At 48.8% G+C, this 22,087-nt stretch overlaps 1 protein-coding gene across 7 annotated transcripts in view; it reads right to left on the reverse strand.

The window, feature by feature from the left end:
• The window catches only part of RBM23 (RNA binding motif protein 23), a 532,419-nt gene that overhangs the window by 164,112 nt on the left and 346,220 nt on the right, over positions 1-22,087 (reverse strand). The gene's annotated exons all lie outside the window — the stretch shown is intronic.

Raw genomic sequence — 22,087 nt, forward strand, 5'->3', positions numbered from 1 at the left:
AGCCTCAAAAGACAGAGTGGGTCAATCTGATGCACACATGGCGTTAGTGAGAAAATATTTAACATCTCAGGGGGTGGGATCGTGGGCCGGATTACAAGGCTGCTCTTCTCTGTGGAAGAGTAAGTCTCCCTCATGGGAGCTAGTAGCCAGTGACTCATTAATGGCTGTATTTTCCTTTTCGGATTTCAGCATTGTCTCATCATGAGCGATGTACATAACACATATATTTTCAGAACTCACTAAAAGTAAAGAGGAGACTGACTTCTCAGTAATGGGCCCAACCTCTCCCAGCGCATTCACAATGACCCAGCTTATTCAGGACAGACCACAGTACCCAACTTTTCAGGCAGCCAAGTCTCCACATGGGAAGCTCCATAACATTGTAGCCCAGCTACTCCAGGACCAGCAGACAAGTAGTAAATGCCCAAACAAAAGATCCCTAATGCCAGAACCAGAAGAAGCACTCTTACTTCCTCCAACAGGCTGTAAATGACTTGCACAACAAAACAAGGCACTGACAATGATTTATGGTGGCTCATTACCTATACCAAACGTGTTAAAAGCAATATCTGTCTAAATGTAACCCCATCAGCCAACATCAAAATTTAGAGTAACTTTAACGCGCTCACACCCCTGATCTCTTTCTGAAAGTGCTTACAGGCAATGAAGTAACGCTTTAAGTGTTCTATAACTTTGGCTATTATCCTTGAAACCAGGCATGATATCCTTCCATTCTATATAATATATTAGTACTTAGCATTTTACATTTTAGTGTGATATTTTTATCCTGGGAACTGTCTGTTTTACATTCTTCTGGATTTCTATGTAAGTGATGTGTGTCTTTTCATATCGTTTATTGTAATGTTTTATTTTCCTAAACACTCACAATTGAGGTTACATTGATATTGCATTGCCACGGTTTGAATATCTTTACATTATATACTTGTATTTTTTTTTTTAATGCAACATTTTTCTGCAACACATTGGCTAGTTTCTACAAATTTAATGTTGTCCTTATGTAACTGTATTGTTGCTTCACCTTTTACTAGTCTGTATTCAGTTCCTCAAAGTGCCTGTGACGTCTTAGGCAGGTGTGTATGTAGAATAGTTATGCACATGGATAGATGTCAAAAAGCTTCTCAAGTGTGTATTCTTTAACCCCTTCGCTGCGGATGACGAGCTCAGCTCGTCATCAGCCACGGTGGTCGTGTGCGGATGACTAGCTGAGCTCGTCATGTAAGGCGGCTTTTGGAAAAAAGCCGCACAGCAGAAAAATTACCGCCGCAGCAATGTGGTAAATGTTGAATTCATGTGCAGCTATGACATATGGCTGCATATTCTATACACATTGGAGTGTGTGGTATGCATTGGGTTCTGAGTGGCATAGGCATTTGTTGGGGTAAGGTGGTTATGTATTATTTTAGGACCCTATTGTAAGTTTCCCGATTCATGCCCTTATATAGGTATAAATCAATATATCCTTATATAGGCATAGAAATCATAACCAAAATTCAGTTTAAATACGGCAGCGCTACTTCCACTAGTTATGAAAATCCACAACGATTTCTTGGAAAACTCAGCTACAGCAACTAGGGACTTCCCCTTGCTTGAATATTGATTTGTCCAAGATCTCATGGAGTTTTCAAAGAACTGAGACTCTTTGATGACGTTATTATGTCCAAATGTACGTCAAACTCGGCACCATCGCGGTATAAATATGCCCACACTCGCCCAAGCAAACACACAGTGGTTTGGAGCAGTTCGACTATCTACTTGTCCGACGCGCCCTGCTACAGCAAGTGCCGAAGGAAGCCGACCTCCAGCAGACGCACAGAGAGATGCGGTCTTTTCTCCTGCCGAGAAATCCAGCTCCATCTTTTCCAAGCTACCCTTGCGGGTTGTTGGGAAATCAAGTCCAGAGAATGACCTTCCCCATTCTAAACTAAGGTACGGAGCGGATTAGATCATTAGAGAAATCTTGGGCAGATTCTTTGCAAAAGAATACAAATTGTTTCTTACCGGTCGTGTACTTTTGCAGCTTGAAGATCTTTCAATCATAGTCTTTTCTTTTTTTTTTTTTTCTTTCTCGTAGCCCAGGTGGGCGTCGACGTCCCACCTTTTGGTGTCCTTCTCGTGACGTCGGCACGCTTCCTGCGGAAGCTCCCACCTTTGAGCACCATCTTCGGATTCTTTTTTTCTCGTTTTGTGCTCTGTTTGCGAATCCTTGGCAATGTTCAAGTAAGTGTTTTACCGGCTTAGTCCTTCAAGGTGTCTGTTTTCAGTATTGTCCTTGTTTTTCCACCTGCTTCTCCAGCCTCATCTTTCTGGCAGAGGTGGGTGGGTTCGCTAGTGAATCCAGAAAGATCTTCAAGCTGCAAAACTACACCGACAGGTAAGAAACTATTCGTTTTGCAGCGTGAATCTTTCTGGATTCACTATACTGGGCATAGACTTTTTAGCGGTTTGTTATGTTTGTGGCGGCTGGGTGGAAGATAAGTGTTGGTTGTTGAATATATGTTGAAGCACTTTCTGTCCTACTTGTGCTTTCTTGTTCATTTGTATATCCACACAGTAGTGCTTAGTGAACGTGTGCACTGAAGCCCATGTTGCCGCCAGGTACATTTCTTGAATGGGTGTGTTAGCTGAATGGGTGTGTTAGCCAGGAAGGCTATTGTTGCTCCCTTTTTCCTAGTAGACGGGGCCAGTGCCCCCTCCGCTAGTTCTTGGTCTGTTTATCTGTGGCAGAATTGTATTGTCTGTGCGATCTATTGTGCGATGTGTCCCTTTGTTACTGGTCTACCCAGAAAACTGCTTGCGAAGGACACAAAGAACTGCTTTGTCTTTCTGAGTTCCTTGCTTCTTTCTATGTAGTGCATTACTGCCCTTCTAGCGTTCAGAGTGTGCAGCGCCCTCTTTGCACTTGTGGTCGGTTTCTGAAAGAAACTTGGTATTTGCACTGTCTGGTTGATGTGGAACCTTGACACCACCTTAGGCATAAAGTGTGGGTCCGTTCTCATCACCACCCTATCATTGTGTATCTGGATGTAGGGTTCTTGTAGTGTTCGCGCCTGTAGTCGCTCACCCTGCGTAGTGAGGTGATTGCCACCAAAAAAGCTGTCTTCATTGTTAGCATTTGTAGAGAGGCCTTATGGATGGGTTCAAAAGGCGCTTTCATGAGTTCTGTTAGGACTAAATTAAGGTTCCATGCCTGTGGCGGCATCCTCTTTGAAGGTGCGATTCTTTTCGCCCCTTCCAGGAATCTCTTTACTATCTGTGATGTAAAGAAACTCTTCCGTTTCATCTCTTGTGTAGGCCACTATTGCTGCCAGGTGTACTCTCAGCGAGGATGAGCTTAGTCCTTCCTTCAGCAGGTGCGTGAGATACCTTAGCACCGTTGATTCACTTGTCATCTTTTTGTGTAGCTTCTTCTTGCTGCACCATTGTGTGAGCCTTTTCCACATCACCACATAGCCACTTTGTGTGCTAGGTCTCCTTGCCTCTCGTAGTACCCTCACAGTGCTTTAAGGTAACCTCCGGTGCGCGAACTCCAAGTCTTCAGGAGCCATGCCGCCAGGCTGAAGCTCTCCGGCTCTGGGTGTTATACTTCTCCGTTTTGAATGGGGAGTAGGTCCTTTCTTTTCCCGAATTTGTGGGGGGCACCTTGTGCCATTTCCATTATCTGTGAGTGCCAGGTCTGCCTGGCCCGCTGTAGTGCCACCAGTATCAGAGTCATGCTGCTGGCTCTGCACTTGTTGAGTACTCTGTATCAGTGGTATCGGGGGGGAAAAGCGTAGGCAAATGTTGTCGACCAACTTATCCATAGGGCAATCCACAGGGATCCATCCCCTGGTTGCCTGGACGCGAAGCTTTGACATTTTGCATTCAGGTGTGTTGCAAATAGGTCTATTGACGTTGTTCCCCAACTTTTGAATAGCTTTTGTGTTTCCTGCGTATTGAGCTCCCACTCGTGGGATGGCTGTATGCTGAGCCAGTCTGCTTCTACATTGTCCTTCCCTGGTAGGTGTATGGCTAACAGGTCTATTTTCAGTGGGATGGCCCATCTCCATATCTCCTGTGCTAGGTTTGATAGTGGAGCTCATTGTGTTCCTCCCTGTTTGTTGATGTAGAACATCGTCGTTGTGTTGTCTGTTTGGATCAGCACTCTTTGGCTGTACAGTTTTGTCTGGAAGGCTTTCAGGGCGAGGAACACGGTCTTTAGTTCCAGGTAGTTGATGTGTTTGACCGCATCCGCTGGAGTCCACAGACCCTGCGCTTGCTCATGTGTGCTCCCCATCCCTTCTGGGATGCATCTGTTGTGATTGTCACCGTTGGGGTGGGTGGTGTTAGAGGCTTCCCTTCTGTCATGTTCTTCTTGTTCCACCACAACATCTCCTCCAGCACTGCGTGCGTTACAACCACTAGATCTTCCCAACTTCCTGTAGCTTGTGACCATTGTTCTTGCATCCATTCTTGGAATGGTCTCATGTGGAGGCGTACGTTTGGTATCAAATGTATGCACGAGGCCATCATGCCCATGACCTTGCTCGCTGTCCTCACTGTCAGAGCTCGCCCCTTCTGGTAGAGGCGCGTCTCCTTCAGTAGTGCCAATGTCCTCTTGTCGCTGGGGAACACCTTGCTCTGTATGGTGTTGATCTGTGCTCCCAGGAAGATTTTTACTTGCTCTGGTTCCATAGAGGATTTTCCCCAGTGGATGGAGAATCCAAGGTCCATCAGCGTATTCGTCACACGTTGTGCGTGCTCCTTGCATGTTCTGTGTGAGCTTGCCTTTATTAGACAGTCGTCCAGGTAAGGGTATACATGGATTCCTTACCGTCTTAGATGCTCTGCCACTGCTGCGAGGCACATGGTGAAGACCCTTAGTGTGGATTTTAGTCCGAACGCTAGGGCTGTGAACTGGTAGTGGTCTTTGTTTATTGTAAACCTCAGTAGGTGTTTGTGCTGCCAGTTCATAGGAATGTGCAGGTAAGCATCTTTGAGGTCTATGGTGGCCATGAAATCTCCGTCCCTTATCTGAGGAATGACCTCCAGTAAGGACGGCATCTTGAATTTCTGTGTCTTTATGAACTTGTTCAGGAACCTTAGGTCTAGGATGGGCCTCATTGTTTTGTCCTCCTTTGGCACGAGGAAAGATGTGGAGTACACTCCCTTGTTCCTTTCTCGGTATGGTACTGGCTCAATGGCCTCCTTTTCCAGGAGGTCCGTCGCTTCCCTTTGATGTAGCTCTAGCTCTTTTCCTGACTGCGCCCTCCTTTTTGGCTTTCTGTTTGCCGGTGTATTTTCCAGTTCTATGCAGTATCCGAACTGTATGATGTTGAGTATCCATTTGTCTGTGGTTATCTTCTTCCACTCTGGAAGAAACGACTTAACCTGCCTCCTACTGGTGTTACATGTTCTGCGATGTGTGTTCCATGTAACCCTGAGTCGGTCTTTTTATGCTCCACCCTGGGAGGCTTTGCGCAGGTGGGCACTGATCTCGTGACGGAGTCACTTAGAGGCTGGTTGTTGGCCCCCTCTTTTGTTTTGTCCACGTCCGTTCCCTCTCCCGCGAAAGGACTGGCTTCTCTGCTGTTAGTGCCAGTGTTGTTTCTGGTGCCCTTGCTGTGTTTTGTTGTCGCCATGCTGTGACTGTTGGAATGTCTGGTGTGACGTTCCCGGTTGGTTACCCCCCCCTTCCGTTTGGTCTCCGTAACGGGGTACCTCTCTTTGTTCCTCTGAATTGCAAAGCCCCCATGGACCTTGCCGTTTAGTTTTTCTTTTTCAGTTGGGTGAGCTTTTCATCCACCGGCGCCCCAAAAAGTGTCTCCCCGTTGAAAGGGGTGCTAAGAATGTTGTGCTGTACCTCTGGCTTGAAGCCGAAATCCTGAGCCAAGCCCGTCTTCTCTCAGTGACTCCCAACATCATCAGCCTGCTGGACGTGTCTGCTCCATCCAAGGCAGTTTTGAGGCAGGCATTTGCCACATTCTTTCCCTCCTCCACCAGGTGTACAGCTCTTTGCTGGTACTCATCTGGTAGGTGCTGAAGCAGCTGTTCCATCTCATCCAGGATCTGGTACTGGTGCCTGTTCAGCAGGGCGTTTGAGTTTGCCATGCGCCTGTGCATTGCAGCGTTCCTTTCTATCTTTCTCCTAGTTAGGTCCATCCTCTTGCTTTCCTTGTCTGGAGGTCGCCCTAAAGTCGTTGGGACATTAGCCCTCTTCCTGGCGGTCGCCGCAATAATGGAGGCCGCCGTAACAGATCCCCTGATATATCGAGGGTCCTTGGCGGAGTGTTTATATTTCTTCTCCGTCCTAGGCGTGACGGACCTGCATGTCACTGGTTCCTTGAACGCCTCCTTCCCCTGGGCCATAACACTCTGAAGCATAGGGAGGTACTGGCTCCTCGTCTGCTTGGGGAGCAGGGTCTCGAGGAGGTAGTCTGCTTTCGGTTTCTCCTCGTCTAGCTTTACTCCAAAAGCTGTTGCCGCTTTCTTGAGGACCATATTGTAGACCCCAATGTCATCTTGCGGCGAAGGCCTCGAAGGGTACATGTCCACGGCCTCTTCTGGGGTCTCAGTGTCGAGGTCCTACCACTCCAGGTCCTGTATCCCCGAGGATGCTGATCCGAGGGTCGTCCACTGATCGTCTTCTCCTCCTCTTCGTAGTATGAGGCTTCTTCATCCAGGTGTTCCTGGGCCTCGGGACTTTTTGGCGGCTCTTCGGCCTCGAAGTCCTCCTCCTCTTCTATTTCCACGATCACCGATCTTTGCTTCGACGGGATGTTGAATCTCTTTATTTTCTCGTCGAACTCCTTCTTTCGTTGAAGGATGTTATCCATCTCGGCCTCGAGCCATCTTTTCTTCCTCTCCATTTCGGCGGCCTGTTCAGCGTCGAACGGTTCGGCTGCTCTCTTCGTCGTAAATTTCGACGTCGAGATGGGCTTTGGGTCTTTCGTCGGGCACCGAAGCCATCTTCGGGGCCCACTCTTTCGAAGTCGAATGTTCCTTTTTGGGGACGTGCTTTGACGACCTTTTCGAAGGATCCGCTGGGCAGTTTGTCCTTGGGTGCAGCTGTTGCTGTCAAGATTTTCGGCGCCAGTGCTCCTTCGAGGACTTCGACTCTGTTTTTCGAGAGTCAGCCTCAGATTGTCGAGGCTCTGCCGGGGCTTTAGGGGTCGTCGACTCTCCTACCTTTTCAGAAGTCTTCTCATCGGTCTCTACGACCCTGTAGCTGTCGTTTTCTCCAGCGATGTTATCCTCCTCGTCGCTCATGAACCCCATGTCCCGAAGGGACGGCTGTTGACTTTTGCCCTGCATGTTGTAGTTGTCCCGTCTGTCGCTCTCTAACCCGGAGAGTCTTCGGTGTGAAGGCGGAGCAGGCGCTGCAGTCCTTGCACTCGTGGTTAACCGGTAAGCAGAGGTTGCAAACCGGGTGTTGATCCTTCTGCCCGTATTTGCGGTGGCAGTTACTGCAGAATTTAAAAGTGCGCATCCTCCGTTGGATGGATGTCGAAGTTCTTCGAAGTTCTCCTTCCTCTTAGTCGTCAAGGCTCGAAGTTGTTATCCCTCGTTGTCTTTTCAGGCTTTTCCTTGCAAAGCGGCTTCTCAGTGTCTTCTTTCCCTCCAAAACTCTGGATCCCCTCGTGGAACCATCCAGACCCAACGGCGGGAAAAAGAATCTGAAGATGGCGCCCAAGGGTGGGAGCTTCCGCAAGAAGTGTGCCGACATCACGAGAAGGACACCAAAAAGTGGGACGTCGACGCCCACCTGGGCTACGAAAAAAAAAAAAAGGACTACGATTCCGGACCCAACCACTAGACCGCGGAATAATGCACAGCATAGTGAATCCAGAAAGATTCACGCTGCGAAACTACATTTATGCTACATCTCACTTACTTCTTCCCTCGTACTAAGCTTAGGTTAAGTACACCGAGGTAGGCGTATTTTAGAAGCACCAGTTGAGTACTTTTAGCCTCTATTATTTATGTATGTATTTATATATGGTTTAGGAACCATACAATGCTCTTACAGTATTATTTTAACCTACTCTTTATACTGTATGCATTATATTTTATAAACAGTTTTACAATTGTAGCAGTTCATTTCTTACGTTTGAGAAAGAAGACTGTACAATAAATCCTTTTATTGAAAACTCCCGTCTTTCTACTTTCTCTGCACCTCTAGTGAAACGAAGCATGCACGATTGACTGAGTGAAATATCTATCTATTGTTTCCACGACTCTGAAGATACGTATTATCTTGGGGAAACAAAGTCTGTATGTATGTATGTATGTATAAATGATTTTGTAACACGCACTGTTACTGGGTAGTATCCTGGCGCGGTGGGAAAAGCAAAGAAGGGTGAACAAGGATCAACTTATATACTGCTACTGAATAGGTAGGTTTTTAGATATTTTTTTAAATTGGGCTACAGATTGACTGGAGCGCAGATGAAAGGGGAGAGCATTCCAGGCACGGGCCGCGACCACAGCAATGGACTGTCCCCCTAGTCTGATTAGCTTGAATCGGGGAAGGGTCATTTTAAATAGCGAAGATGATCTAAGTACTCTTGTAGGGGCATAGAGTATAAATCTTTTCTTTAAATAAGCTGGACCTTGGTCATGAGTCGCTCTGAACGCAAGTACTAAGGTTTTAAAGAGGATACGTTGAGGTACTGGGAGCCAGTGGAGGCTGGACATATGGGACCGAACACTCTTCCATCTAGGGACGTTAAAAAGGAGATGAACAGCGGCATTCTGAATGACCAACAAACGTTTGGTCAAATAAGCTGGGATGCCGCTGAACAGGGAGTTTGCATAGTCCAGCCTTGCTAGAATGAGTGCTCGGGCAACAGTCTCCCTCGCCTCTCTAGGGAGTAATGGAAAACATTTCCTGAGTATTCTCAAGGTAGCAAAACATGTTCCAGTCAATTTTTTTTATATGGTCCTCGAATTTTAGATCCTCCCTAAACCAAATCCCAAGATTTTTCGCAGGGCCACCCATCTCCTTAGGACATGGAACATTCGGGGAGCACAGTGAATTTTTAAAACTGGGAGGGAAAGACCCATAAAAGAGGACCTCCGTTTTGTCCTCATTACATTTTAATTGGGCCAGAGTTAGCCAACGGAAAACTGAGGATAGGCAGAGATGGACCTTTGCTGTGTCCAGATGATCGTCAGGCCAGGTGAAAAGTAGCTGCGTATCATCCGCATATCCTATAATCTTAGCCCCGTACTGTTCCGCAAGATACACCAAGGGGGTAATATAAATGTCGAACAGCAGGGGGCTAAGAGTGGATCCCTGTGGAACCCCCGTAAGGAGTGGTTTTGGTTCAGAGGCATGAGGTGACATCCAGACCTGTTGTGTCCTACCCGAAAGAAATGAGGACACCCAGGCCAGGACATTGCCGCCAATGCCGATAGTCGCTAACCTGGCGGTGAGGAGCGCATGGGGGACGGTATCGAAGGCGGCAGATAGATCCAGTAAAATCCGGACTGCTCTGCCGCCCCCGTCCAGGCACTCCCGAATCGACTCCGTCATCTCTACCAGTGCCATTTCAGTACTATATGCAGCCCTGAAGCCTGATTGGGCTGGGTGCAGGGCATTGGAGGTCTCTACAAAACTTTCTAATTGTCGGAAGACTATTTTCTCACTCTGCCACCAGCGCAAAGTTAGTGAGCTGTTGGGTATCAGAGGGATGAGACCTAATAGAGATGTTCATCCCTGGGTTCCCAGTCGGTGACGCAGAGGTAAGGTCCTGCTGAATCTTAGCTATCTTGTCTATAAAGAAATTAGACAGAACTTCACACCATTCCCCAGAGGATGGAAGAGTGGTGGTTTCTGCAACAGGGGACACGAAACTTTTAACAATAGAGAACATTTCTCTACTGTTATTTTCCGCTTTGGCTATTCTCCCTGCATAATAGAGTCCTTTGGCAGTTTTAATAGCGGCATAATAGTTCTTTTGGGCAGTGCGCAGGGCGGCCTTTGCGGCAAAACTATACTCGCGCCTCCAGACTCGCTCCAATTTTTTACAACCCAGTTTTAGCTCCCTCAGCTCAGGGGAGAACCAGGGCTGAGAGGGGCTGTGTCGAAATCTGGGTGCGGTAGCATGTTTGGTGGACGCATTCGCCGCCTGTCGCACCCATCCATTAAAATCATCAACCTCCTTGTCCAGCTCGGGTGTGAGTGGCAGGTGAGTTTTTAATAGTTCCTGGCCGAACACAGCCAGTTTAATTTTCTGAGGGTGTCTGACAGGGAGTGTCAAAGCTGATCTGCCCACGTTATCCACCTCCCATGAAAACCTGATAAGGTCGTGGTCCGACCAGGTGACCTTTTCCGGGCCTGACATTTTAATGGGGAAGTTAGAGCACACCAAGTCTAAAAGATGACCACCGGCATGAGTTGGAGACGTCACCCATTGTTTGAGCTGTGACAGATCCAAAACTTCTTCCAGTCTGCGCGATTCCACAGCGCCAATGTTGTCAACGTGAATGTTGAAATCGCCGACCAGAAGAAATCTGGGATAGTTCAGGGCCCGGGGCACTATATAATCCTCCAACGTCTCAATAAAATGAAGGGCAGGGCCTGGGGGCCTATAGACCAGGGACCCCCCCAGCGTGGGGACAAATGAAAAGGGAAAAATGAAGAACTTCACCCTCCACCCCCACCGCTAATTGCTCGGAGGTAAAGTCCCACTCTTCTTTAAATATTACTGCTAAACCACCTCCCCTACCTAGAGGTCTATCCACTCTGGCAATCTTAAAACCTCTAGGGACTGCCAGTTCAATGGTCGGAGCACAAGAATCGTAAGCCATGTCTCTGTGATGAATAGTAGATCGAGCTGACCATCTGTCAGTACCTCGAAGATGTCAGCTGCGTGTTTCACCACAGATCTAGCGTTGATTAGGCCGGCTCTGACAGATGTAGAGCGGCCCGCACCGGCGCCTGAGCGCGAGGGTAGTGCGAGCTGGGTAGAGAAACCACAGCTCGGACAGGCCGTCCCAACGTGTTCTGGTCCTCTCCGCTGACAGCAGCTTTGCTCGGTGGGAGGAGCCAGTTTCAAAAGATCAGTGCGGGAATAGGTAAGCCTATGGGGCCCAGCTCGGTCATGTCGAAGAGCGGCAGTATGGCTAGCCCTAGGCCCGTCCGAGGCACGGACGGGCACAGACGGGCCCTCCTTCGGCACGCAGACGGCGCGCCCGCTGCGTGAGACCGCTGCGCGCTCTGGGGCACATCGCTATTTGAAGCCTAAGCCCCTCCCCGAGCTGGACCGCTAACTCGAGTCCAGCCGGGGTCCGGGACTGCCCAAGATGGCGCCCGACCTAGCCCTCCACGTCAATCGGCACAGGCAAGCCGCGGTGGAACGGGGCCCAGGGGGACCGGTAAGCAGCGCACACAGCGGTACACAAAGATGGAATTTAAAAATACATACTACACAATTCTTAAATCAATTGGAAGTTAAAAGTAAGTTTTTTAAAAATGGGTCGACTAAATGTTACAGCGTGAGGCGAGTAGCAGAAGAGATCACTCGCAGTCTGCTTCGCCAATCCCAAGCGCGATCACAAGGTGCTGCCACCACCCTGGTCAAACGCACAGACACGCCAGAATCAATTCTATTTGAAGCCCAAGCCCCTCCCCGAGCTGGACCGCTAACTTGAGTCCAGCCGGGGTCCGGGACTGCCCAAGATGGCGCCCGACCTAGCCCTCCACGTCAATCGGCACAAGGAAGCCGCGGTGGAACGGGGCCCAGGGGGACCGGTAAGCAGCGCACACAGCGGTACACAAAGGTGGAATTAAAAAATACATACTACACAATTCTTAAATCAATTGGAAGTTAAAAGTAAGTTTTTTAAAAATGGGTCGACTAAATGTTACAGCGTGAGGCGAGTAGCAGAAGAGATCACTCGCAGTCTGCTTCGCCAATCCCAAGCGCGATCACAAGGTGCTGCCACCACCCTGGTCAAACGCACAGACACGCCAGAATCAATTCTATTTGAAGCCCAAGCCCCTCCCCGAGCTGGACCGCTAACTTGAGTCCAGCCGGGGTCCGGGACTGCCCAAGATGGCGCCCGACCTAGCCCTCCACGTCAATCGGCACAAGGAAGCCGCGGTGGAACGGGGCCCAGGGGGACCGGTAAGCAGCGCACACAGCGGTACACAAAGGTGGAATTAAAAAATACATACTACACAATTCTTAAATCAATTGGAAGTTAAAAGTAAGTTTTTTAAAAATGGGTCGACTAAATGTTACAGCGTGAGGCGAGTAGCAGAAGAGATCATTCGCAGTCTGCTTCGCCAATCCCAAGCGCGATCACAAGGTGCTGCCACCACCCTGGTCAAACGCAAAGTTGTCATGTTTATGCGGTTGTCAGAGACTAATCCCTACTTGTGAATTCGAGAACGTTTCTAGTGACCTCTGAGGTAGCTGGCACACACAATTAAGTCTAGTATATTCGATAGAGACCTAGTCGACCTCAGTCCTACGTCTAATATATAAGATATACTATTCCAATGCGCAGAGCATATTGGGAATATAGGAACTACACTACAAGGTGTTGAGGTATAGTGTTGACAAGCAAAGCCGATGTGTGTATGATCTAAGTGCTACAATATGTTGTGCATTGCTTTCTATACGGATTTCACGTGTACCGGTGTATGAATGACTTGCAGATGTATAGTAAGTATGCAGGTGTAGAATTCAGCTCGGGTGTGGTGAGTGTGCGTGTCCCAGTGTGCTACGGATGGTGTTTCAGATGTGTCAGTCTAGTTTCTTTGATCTGGATGCTATACAAATGTATACCTACTTATTTTGTTAACAAATAACAGAAATTAGTGCTACTCCAGGGCACTAATTTGTAGGGCTCCTTGCAGCCATTTCAGACATCTTAATACTGATACATTTTCAAAAGTAATTGGGAGAGCATGCATATAATGTGCTTATCCTTTTACAAGCAGTGAAGGCTACAGAATGCGCACAGGCCTCCTTTATTGCCGCCAGCATTCTTCCTATCAGCCCTGTCAGTGGCCACATGCAACAGCCAGACGTTTTGTCTTGTGTATTGGTTTCACCTTTGCACTGTGTTAAGTTAGCATGTGCTGGTTAGAAGTTTAAACGCCATTTTTCCTTTCCTGCTGCCTCTGCACATGACACATTTTGTTATTAATGCTTTTCGCCTAGTTAGGTATTTTGCTTTACACGAGAATAACATGTTTGCTTATAATATTAGTCTTGCTCGGTAAGCTATGTCTGTACAGTGAGTGCTGAGGCCTTCAAGGTTATTTCAACACAGCGCTTATTGTTTGGATTGATCAGCGCACAGAGCAGACATAATATGGATGCAGCTGTGGCCAACTTTGGTTTTAGGCACGAATAATAATGCACTGCACAAGGCAGGAGATACACACTTGATGAATATCCGTATGCAGAGTGTTGGTGCAGGAGATGATGTGATCCATTTCCACTGAACCCAAAAGGTATGGGCCCGCCCTTCTAAACCCAAAGAGACCTTCTGTAGATATAATATACTTGCTAGGGAGGGTGAACCGAGGTTCTATTTAGACCGGTTTCCTTTTTTAACATGCTTTCACCCTTTGTATTTTATGGAATAGTAACCATGCTGTTAACCTTGTTCCTTACAATATGTTGCTTGTACTAGCTAAGATAATGCGTTTGAGAACACTGCATTAGAAATAAACATTTCAAACTCGCACGTGTCCTCATTGACTCCTCGTTCTGGATTGATATGTTAGTATAACGAAAGTGTTCATGTGTTCCACGTTACCTGAGGTGTTTTAAGTCCATGTTCTGGGTTGTCTAAATCATTGGGGTTTTGTAAGTACCAATGAGACACTGATAGCAAGTCTGGTAGAGTATTTTGGATGCTGAGGTGAGTTTTGGCACACCCTAATTCACTGAGGTTCCAAGTCTCTATGCACAGTTCTGTATATGAGCAGAAATCCCTGCTACATGGCGCCCGATCGTTGCTGGTCTTATTACATGACACTTTAGTACTTATATCGGTCCTTAACACCCTTAACTGTTTCCGGAAAACAGTGGTGTCGGACAAACCTACCTATACTTATATAGGTCTTTTCAAGCTTGATTCTTTCCAAACGGTTTCCTTGAATTACTACCCAGTTGTGCTACGTATTTTTTTTGTACCTTTTTCTTTCTGTGTCACTATGGCCGCGCAGGACATTCCGCAGCATAGTCGCATTGCGGTGCGCAATCATTTGCAGACATATAATGTCCCCGTGGATGGCATGGCTGTGATCATGGTGGTGAGTGCGGAAGTGGCTTACCCTTACGAAATATTTTATTCGTGGGTGACCTTCCCGGCTGTGAACGCAAATACTACTGTGTTCGACATGTACACTGCCACGGCTGCTCCAAACAAATATTCTCCGTATAGGACACAGGAATTCCGATTAACGCTTGGCAGCACTGTGTTTGGTTTAATGGCGTCCTACCCCACTCTTTAACAGCTCCGAGGTTAGGTCCCTTGTCCATTCCAGGCGCGACTTGGCCTGTTTTGGCTGGATTTACACCTTATCCTCAGCACGGAGAGTGTTCCGTTGCTGAATTAAGAAGACTACATGTAGTCGCGATTAGCGTGATTAGGTCGTTAGTGCAATACATTACCCGCAATCTCCCGGGAGGGTCCCTGGGTGGTGCGGAGCTTCCTGCTGGACAGGGCGGAATGAAACTTAGTCCTGTAATGGTCAACTCTGTGATGGGCAAGCGCCCCCAGGATAAGGATGAATTTCCTTTCTGGCTTGCCGAGAAGTTTGACCAGCCGAAAGCGGTATTTACTAACACGACTCCTGGCGAAAAGCACAGAATTCTGACAATTAGCATGCCTAAAGACTTGACCCCAGAAATTGGTGACTGTGAGTCGTGGGGGAAGATCTTTGCGGCAGTTTACGCGAGGTGCTTCGGCATTCCGTCCATGACTGTCCTTCCGACAGTCATTAAACGTGTTCAGAATGAGCACGGACCTGAGGCAGCGGTTGAATTGGGTATGCGCCTATGGGGCTCCTTTGACACAGTTTCCGATCTCATTCTTGCAAATGTCCATGCATTGCAGGCGGTTCCCGATGCCGACAAACCCCGACAGTTACCGAGGATTATTGTGGCGGCTTATAAGACCGTGGGCCGCAATAGCGTGGGTGTCAAGCCATTTTCCACTAAGGAGAAAAAGCAACCCCAAGGGCCGAAGTCAGAGAATGACGAACTGCCCAAGACCAAAAAACTAAATTGGCCGAAAAAACAAAAACGAATAGTTTACCTGATGGTGTAGTTTTGCAGCTTGAAGATCTTTCTGGATTCACTATGCTGTGCATTATTCCGCGGTCTGGTGGTTGGGTCCGGAATCGTAGTCTTTTCTTTTTTTTTTTCGTAGTCCAGGTGGGCGTCGATGTCCTACCTCTTGGTGTATTTCCAGTGACGTCGGCAGGTTTCCTGCGGAAGCTCCCACTCTTGGGCGCCATCTTCGGATTCTTTTTTCACGGGTTCGTTCTGTTTCCGAAGGTATGGCAATGTTCAACTAAGTCATTCACCGCTTTAGCCTCTAAGGCTTCTTTTCCAAGTATTGTCTGTTTCAACCATCTTTTCCTCTCCAGCCTCATCTTTCTGGCGGAGGTGGGTGGGTTCGCTAGTGAATCCAGAAAGATCTTCAAGCTGCAAAACTACACCAACAGGTAAGCAACTATTCGTTTTGCAGCGTGAATCTTTCTGGATTCACTATGCTGTGCATAGACTTTGTAGCGGTTTCTCATGTTTGTGGCGGCTGGGTGGAAGATGAGCGTTGGTTATTGAATATGTGTTGAAGCACCTTTTGTCCGACTTGTGCTTCCTTGTTCATCTGAATATCCACACAGTAGTGCTTCGTGAACGTGTGCACCGAAGCCCATGTTGCCGTCAGGCATATGTCCTGAATGGGTGTGTTAGCTAGGAAAGCTATTGCCGCTCCCTTTTTCCTGGTAGAGTGGGCACGCGTCACCTCTGCTAGTTCTTGCCCTGCCCGTTCGTGGCAGAACTGCATTGTTTGGGTGATCCATTGCACAATTGTTTCTTTAGTTACTGGTTTCCCCATGAAACTGTTATTGTTTTCCTGTGTTCCTTCGTTCTCTCAATGTAGTGCATGACTGCCCTTCTGGCGTCTAGGGTGTGCAGTGCCCTTTCAGCGCTTGTGGCTGGTTTCTGGAAGAAACTTGGCATTTGTATAGTCTGGTTCATGTGGAACCTAGACACCACCTTTGGCATGAAGTGTGGGTCCATCCTCATCACCACCCTATCATTGTGTATCTGGATGTAGGGTTCTTGTAGCGTTAGCGCCTGTAGTTCGCTCACTCTGCGCAGTGAGGTGATTGCTACTAGGAAAGCTATTTTCATGGTCAGCATTTGTAGGGAGGCCTTGTGGATTGGCTCGAAAGGCTCTTTCATGAGTTCCGTTAGGACCAGGTTAAGGTTCCATTCAGGTGGCGACACCCTCTTTGGTGGTGCGATCCTCTTTGCTCCCTCAAGGAACCTCTTGACGACCTGTCACGTGAAGAAACTCTTGCATGTTTGTCCTCTTGTGTAAGTGACTATCGCTGCTAAGTGAACTCTTAATGAGGATGAGCTCAGATTCTTGTTGAGCAGGTGCGTGAGGTACTTTAGCAACGTTGAGTCCTTCTGCATCATATTGTGCAGCTCTTCCCTCCTGCACCATAGTGTGAATCTCTTCCATTTTGATACGTAGCACTTCCCGAAGAAGCCTCGGGGTGCTTTCTGGCAGTCTCAGATGCTCAAACTCTATGTCCTCAGGAGCCACGCTACTAGGCTCAGGTTCCGGTTGCAGAACCTCTCCGTTTTGCAAGGAGAGTAGGTCTTTCCTTCTCCCGAATCTGTGGAGTGCACTCTGTGTCATCTCCATGATCCGTGGGTACCATGTCTGCCTGGCCCACTGCGGTGCGACCAGTATCAGGGTCATGTTGCTCGTTCTGCACTTGCGGAGTACCCTGTGCATCAGCGGTATCGGGGAAAAGCATAAGCAAATGTCCTGGACCAGTCTATCCATAGGGCATTCTCCAGGGAGTCCTCCCCGGGCTGCCTGGATGCAAAGGTTCGGTATTTTGCATTCTGGCGTGTTGCAAATAGGTCCACCGACGGTGTCCCCCACCTGTCGAACAGCCTCCTTGTCTCTTGTGCATTGAGCTCCCACTCGTGGGATGCAGAGGTCAGTCTGCTGAGCCAATCTGCCTCTACATTGTCCTTCCCTGGTAGATGTATGGCTAGCAGGTCTATCTTGAGTGGGATGGCCCATCTCCATATTACCTGCGCTAGCTTTGAAAGCGGGGCTGATTGTGTCCCACCCTGCTTGTTGATGTAGAACATCGCTGTTGTGTTGTCTGTCTGGATCAACACACTCTGGTTGTACAGTTTCGTCTGGAAGGCCTTTATCGCGAGTAAAACTGTCTTCAACTCCAGGTAATTGATGTGTCTGACCGCATCTGCTGGTGCCCACAGACCCCTCACTCCGAGTTTCTCCATGTGAGCGCCCCAACCCTTCTGGGATGCGTCTGTGGTGATGGTCACTGTTGGCGTTGGTGGCGTCAGAGGCTTCCCCCTTGTTATATTCCCCATGTTCCACCATGCCATCTCTTTCAGCACTGGGTGCGTTACAACCACTAGATCCTCCCAACGACCTGTAGCTTGTGACCTTTGCTATTGTAGCCATCCCTGTAAAGGTCTCATGTGTAGCCGTACATTTGGCACTAGGTGTATGCAGGATGCCATCATGCTCATGATTTTGGTCGCCGTCCTCACTATCCGAGCTTGCCCCTTCTGCTTCTGGTAGAGCTGCGTCTCCTTCACCAGCGTTATCATTCTCTTCTCCCTGGGGACCACCTTGCTTTGTAAGGTGTCCATCTGTGCGCTCAGGAAGATTTTTATTTGTTCTGGTTCCATTGAGGATTTCCCCCAGTGGATGGAGAATCCCAGGTTCATCAGCGTGCTTGTCACTGTGCGTGCTGCTTGCACGTTCTGTATGAGCTTGCTTTTATTAGCCAGTCGTCCAGGTAAGGGTGTACGTGTATTCCTTCCCTTCGTAGGTGTGCTGCGACTGTAGCGAGGCACTTTGTGAAGACCCTTGGTTCCGATTTGAGGCCGAACGCCAGGGTTGTGAACTGGTAGTGGTCTTTGTTGATGACGAATCTGAGCAGATGCTTGTGCCCTCTGTTCATTGGGATGTGCAGGTAGGCGTCCTTGAGGTCGATGGTGAACATCAAGTCCCTGCCTTGCAATTGGGGAAGTACCTCTTGCAGGGAGGTCATCTTGAACTTTTGGACCTTATGAATTTGTTTAAGAACCTTAGATCCAGGATGGGTCTCATTGTTTCCTCTACCTTTGGTACCAGGAAGTATGTTGAGTACACGCCCCTGTTCCTTTCTCTGTAAGGTACTGGTTCTATGGCCTGCGTTTGCAGGAGCTCTTTTGCTTCCTCTTGGAGGAGCTCTAGCTCTTTTCGTGCTAGCGCCCTTCTTTTTGGGTTTCTGTTCGTTGGTTTCCCTTCCAACTCTATGCAGTACCCGAACTGTATGAAGTTGAGTACCCATTTGTCTGAGGTTATTCTCTTCCACTCCTGGAGGAAGTGCTTTAGTCTTCCTCCCACTGGTCTTACATGCTCGCAGGTGTTTACTTCGCGTGACTCCTGTCTGTTGTATTTGTGCTCCACCCTGGGAGTTTTTGCTTGGGTGGGCACATGGAGCTTGCTTAAGTCACTTAGAGGGGGGTTGTTGTCCCCCTCTCTTATTCTGACTACGTCCATTCCCTTTCCTGCAAAAGGACTGGCCTCTTGGCTGGTACTGCCAGGACTGCTTCTGTTGCCCCTGCTGTGTCTGTGTGTCGGCCTGGTGGGCTTGTTGGAACGCCTGGTGCGATGACGCTGGATGGTTTCCTCCCCTTCCGTTAGGCCTCCGTGGCTGGGTGCCTCTCTTTGTACCTCTGAACTGCAATGCTCCCATGGATCTTGCAGTCTCGTTATCCTTCTTCAGCTGGCTGAGCTTCTCATCTACTAAAGCCACGAACAATGTCTCTCCATTGAACGGGGTGTTCAGGATGCTGTGTTGCACTTCGGCTTGAAGCCTGAAACCCTGAGCCAAGCTTGCCTTCTTTCCATGATGCCCATCATCATGAGTCTGCTGGAGGTGTCTGCTCCGTCCAGGGCGGTTTTGAGGCAAGAATTTGCCACATTCTTCCCCTCCTCAACAAGGTGTTCAGCTCTTTGCTTTAATTCCTGAGGCATGTTCTTTATTAACTGGCCCAGTTCTTCCAGGATCTGGTACTGGTGCCTGTTGAGCAGTGCGTTGGAATTTGCCATGCGCCAGTGCATTGCGGCATTCCGTTCAATTTTCCTCCCAACCAGGTCCATTCTTCTGCTTTCTTTGTCTGGAGGTGGCCCAGAAGTGGTAGGCACATTGGCTCTCTTTCTTGCCGTGGCTGCGATGATGGAGTCTGCTGAGACATATCCCTGAATGTAGGATAGGTCCTTGGAGGAGTGCTTATACTTTTTCTCCGTCCTGGGTGTGACAGCTTTGCAGGTTGCAGGCTCCTTGAAAGCCTCTCTCCCCTGTGCCATGACGCTTTCCAGCATGGGCAGGTACTGGCTCCTGGTTTGTGTGGGGAGCAGTGTCTCTAGAAGGAAATCTGCCTTCTGCTTCTCTTCGTCGAGTTTTACTTTGAAAACTGCAGCTGCATTCCTGATGACTGTGTTGTAAACCCAAATGTCATCATGCGGCAAAGGCCTTGAAGGATACGTGTCGAAGCTCTCCTCCGAGCTCTTGGTGTCGACATCTTGCCAATCTATATCTTGAGTCTCCGAGGATGCAGACCCGAGGAGCGTCCTGCGGTCGTCGTCCCCTTCATATTCGTAGTAGGAGGCCTCTTCTTCTGGTTCGTCGAACCCATCGGCGCTCCCCGACTGTCCATCGACGTCGTAGTCCTCCTCCTCCGTTATCTTGACAACCTGTGGCTTGGGTTTCTTCGGGATCAAGTAGTCTTTCATCCTGTCGTCGAATTCTTTCTTCCGCTGCAGGATGTTCTCCATCTCGGCAGCGTGGTCTGTGTCGAATGGTTCAGCCGGTCTTTTCGGCGGGTAGGTCGGTGCCGAGCCGTCCTTTGGCGTCAAAGTTTTCGGTGCCAAGCTGGCTTTCGGTTCCTTTATCGGCGCCGAAGTGCTTCTTGGGTCTTTTTCCCTCTGCGTCGAACGTTCCTTAAAGGGGATGTTTTTCGACGTCTTTTGCTATTCTCCAGCTCTCGGCACCGGGGAGTCCTTCTCAGAGGATCTTCTGGGCCTGGGTGTAGCCGCTGACACCGAAGCTTTCGGCGTCGGCGCTTTCGAGGATTTGCCCTAGTTTTTTCAAGAGTAAAGGTCTCTCTGGGTTTTTGGGGCCGTAGAGTCTCCTACCTTCTTAGGAGTCTTCGTGTTATCGGTCTCTACGACCGTGTAGCCCTCGTCTTCACTGGCGACGTTGTCCTCTTCGTCTGATGAGAGCCCCAGGTCTCGAAGGGACGGTGGCTGGCCCTTGCCCTGCATGCTGGTGTTGACTATCCTCTGCCTCGCTCGAACTCGAAGAGTCCTGGGCGGGAAGGGGGAGCAGGCGTTGCAGTCCTTGCTCTCGTGGTCGACAGGTAGGCAAAGGTTGCAAACCGGGTGCTGGTCCTTCTGCGCGTACTTGTGGTGGCAGTTACAGAAGAATTTGAAAGGAGTGTTGTCCATTTCTTGTGTTCAGGGGGCCCCCTGAGCGTGCATTCTCCGATGGACGTCGAAGTTCTTGAAGTTCTTCTCCTTCGTCGTCCTCTTCGATGATGTAGTCTCCGGTAGTCTTTCCAATATCTTTTCGTCCAAAATGTGTATTTTTCTTCTTCTTTCTCCAAAAATGTCTAGCGCCCTTTCGGGAACGATCCAGACCCAACCGCGGAAAAAAAGAATCTGAAGGAGGCGCCCAAGAGTGGGAGCTTCCGCAGGAAGCGTGCCGACGTCACCAGAAATACACATAGAGGTGGGACGTTGACGCCCACCTGGGCTACAAAAAAATAAATAAAAAGAAAAGACTACGATTCCGGACCCAACCACCAGACCGCAGAATAATGCACGGCATAGTGAATCCAGAAAGATTCACGCTGCAAAACAGGGTAAACAACAACAGCAGAAACAGGAGTCTCGTCCTGCATCACCAGTGCCTGCACCTACAGAACGTATTTATGACTTGCGCGATGATAAAATCACCTGATCGTTTTCAGGTTTTTGAACAATGCTCTCCTCGTTCTTTTCAGGACTCATCGACCGGAGGTGGAGGTTGCGGTAGAGGTCGGGGTGGCCAGCAGGGACGCTACCAGCCCCGCCCAGAAGACGGTAAAGGCAAGCAGGACGATTCGACACCGAAGAGACCCCAGTTTCAGAAAAAGAAAGGTGCCGCTTTAACAGCGAGATATGACACAGATAGTGAGAACGCAGCTTCAGAATCAGACATTGGCTCTGACCTTGCTGGACAGCGCGGCGGAGAGGCCCTGCGTCCGCTACTGAAGGTGACAGCGACTGATCGATATGTTGTTGTGGAGACAGCTTATGCTAGAGTAGCTCCCCCTTTAGCTCTAGTAGATCTAGTAGGACTAGTAGCTCTAGTCCTTTTAATTGAAGGTGACATTCAACGTACAATCAAAGGGTTATTTTGGGAGAATCTTACGACTAAATATGACATTTTGTTAGTGGAGGCTGACTTTCCCCCACCTTTTGTGCTCGCAGCTCTGAGAGGGGGGGAGGCGAACCTCCCTAGTTTCGCGCACTCCGTCTCAAAAGAGCATGCGCTGAATTTTGCAGAAGAATGGGCTAAGGCTTGTGCGCCGGCTTTGTACCGTACACAGTGTGCTTGGGATACATTTTCCCCACACCACGAGATTCCTTTACGGTCTATGCCGCAACCTCAACCCCAATATCCCATCCGACGGAAGCGAAGGCTTCCGTCGCGGAAATCCTTGAACAATTGGAATATCAAGGTGTGATTAAAAAATGTGTGTCACCGATGAATAACCCTCTTTTTACTGTGACC

The sequence above is a fragment of the Lissotriton vulgaris genome, chromosome 5, assembly GCF_964263255.1.
Source record: "Lissotriton vulgaris chromosome 5, aLisVul1.2, whole genome shotgun sequence".
Lineage (NCBI taxonomy): Eukaryota > Metazoa > Chordata > Amphibia > Caudata > Salamandridae > Lissotriton > Lissotriton vulgaris.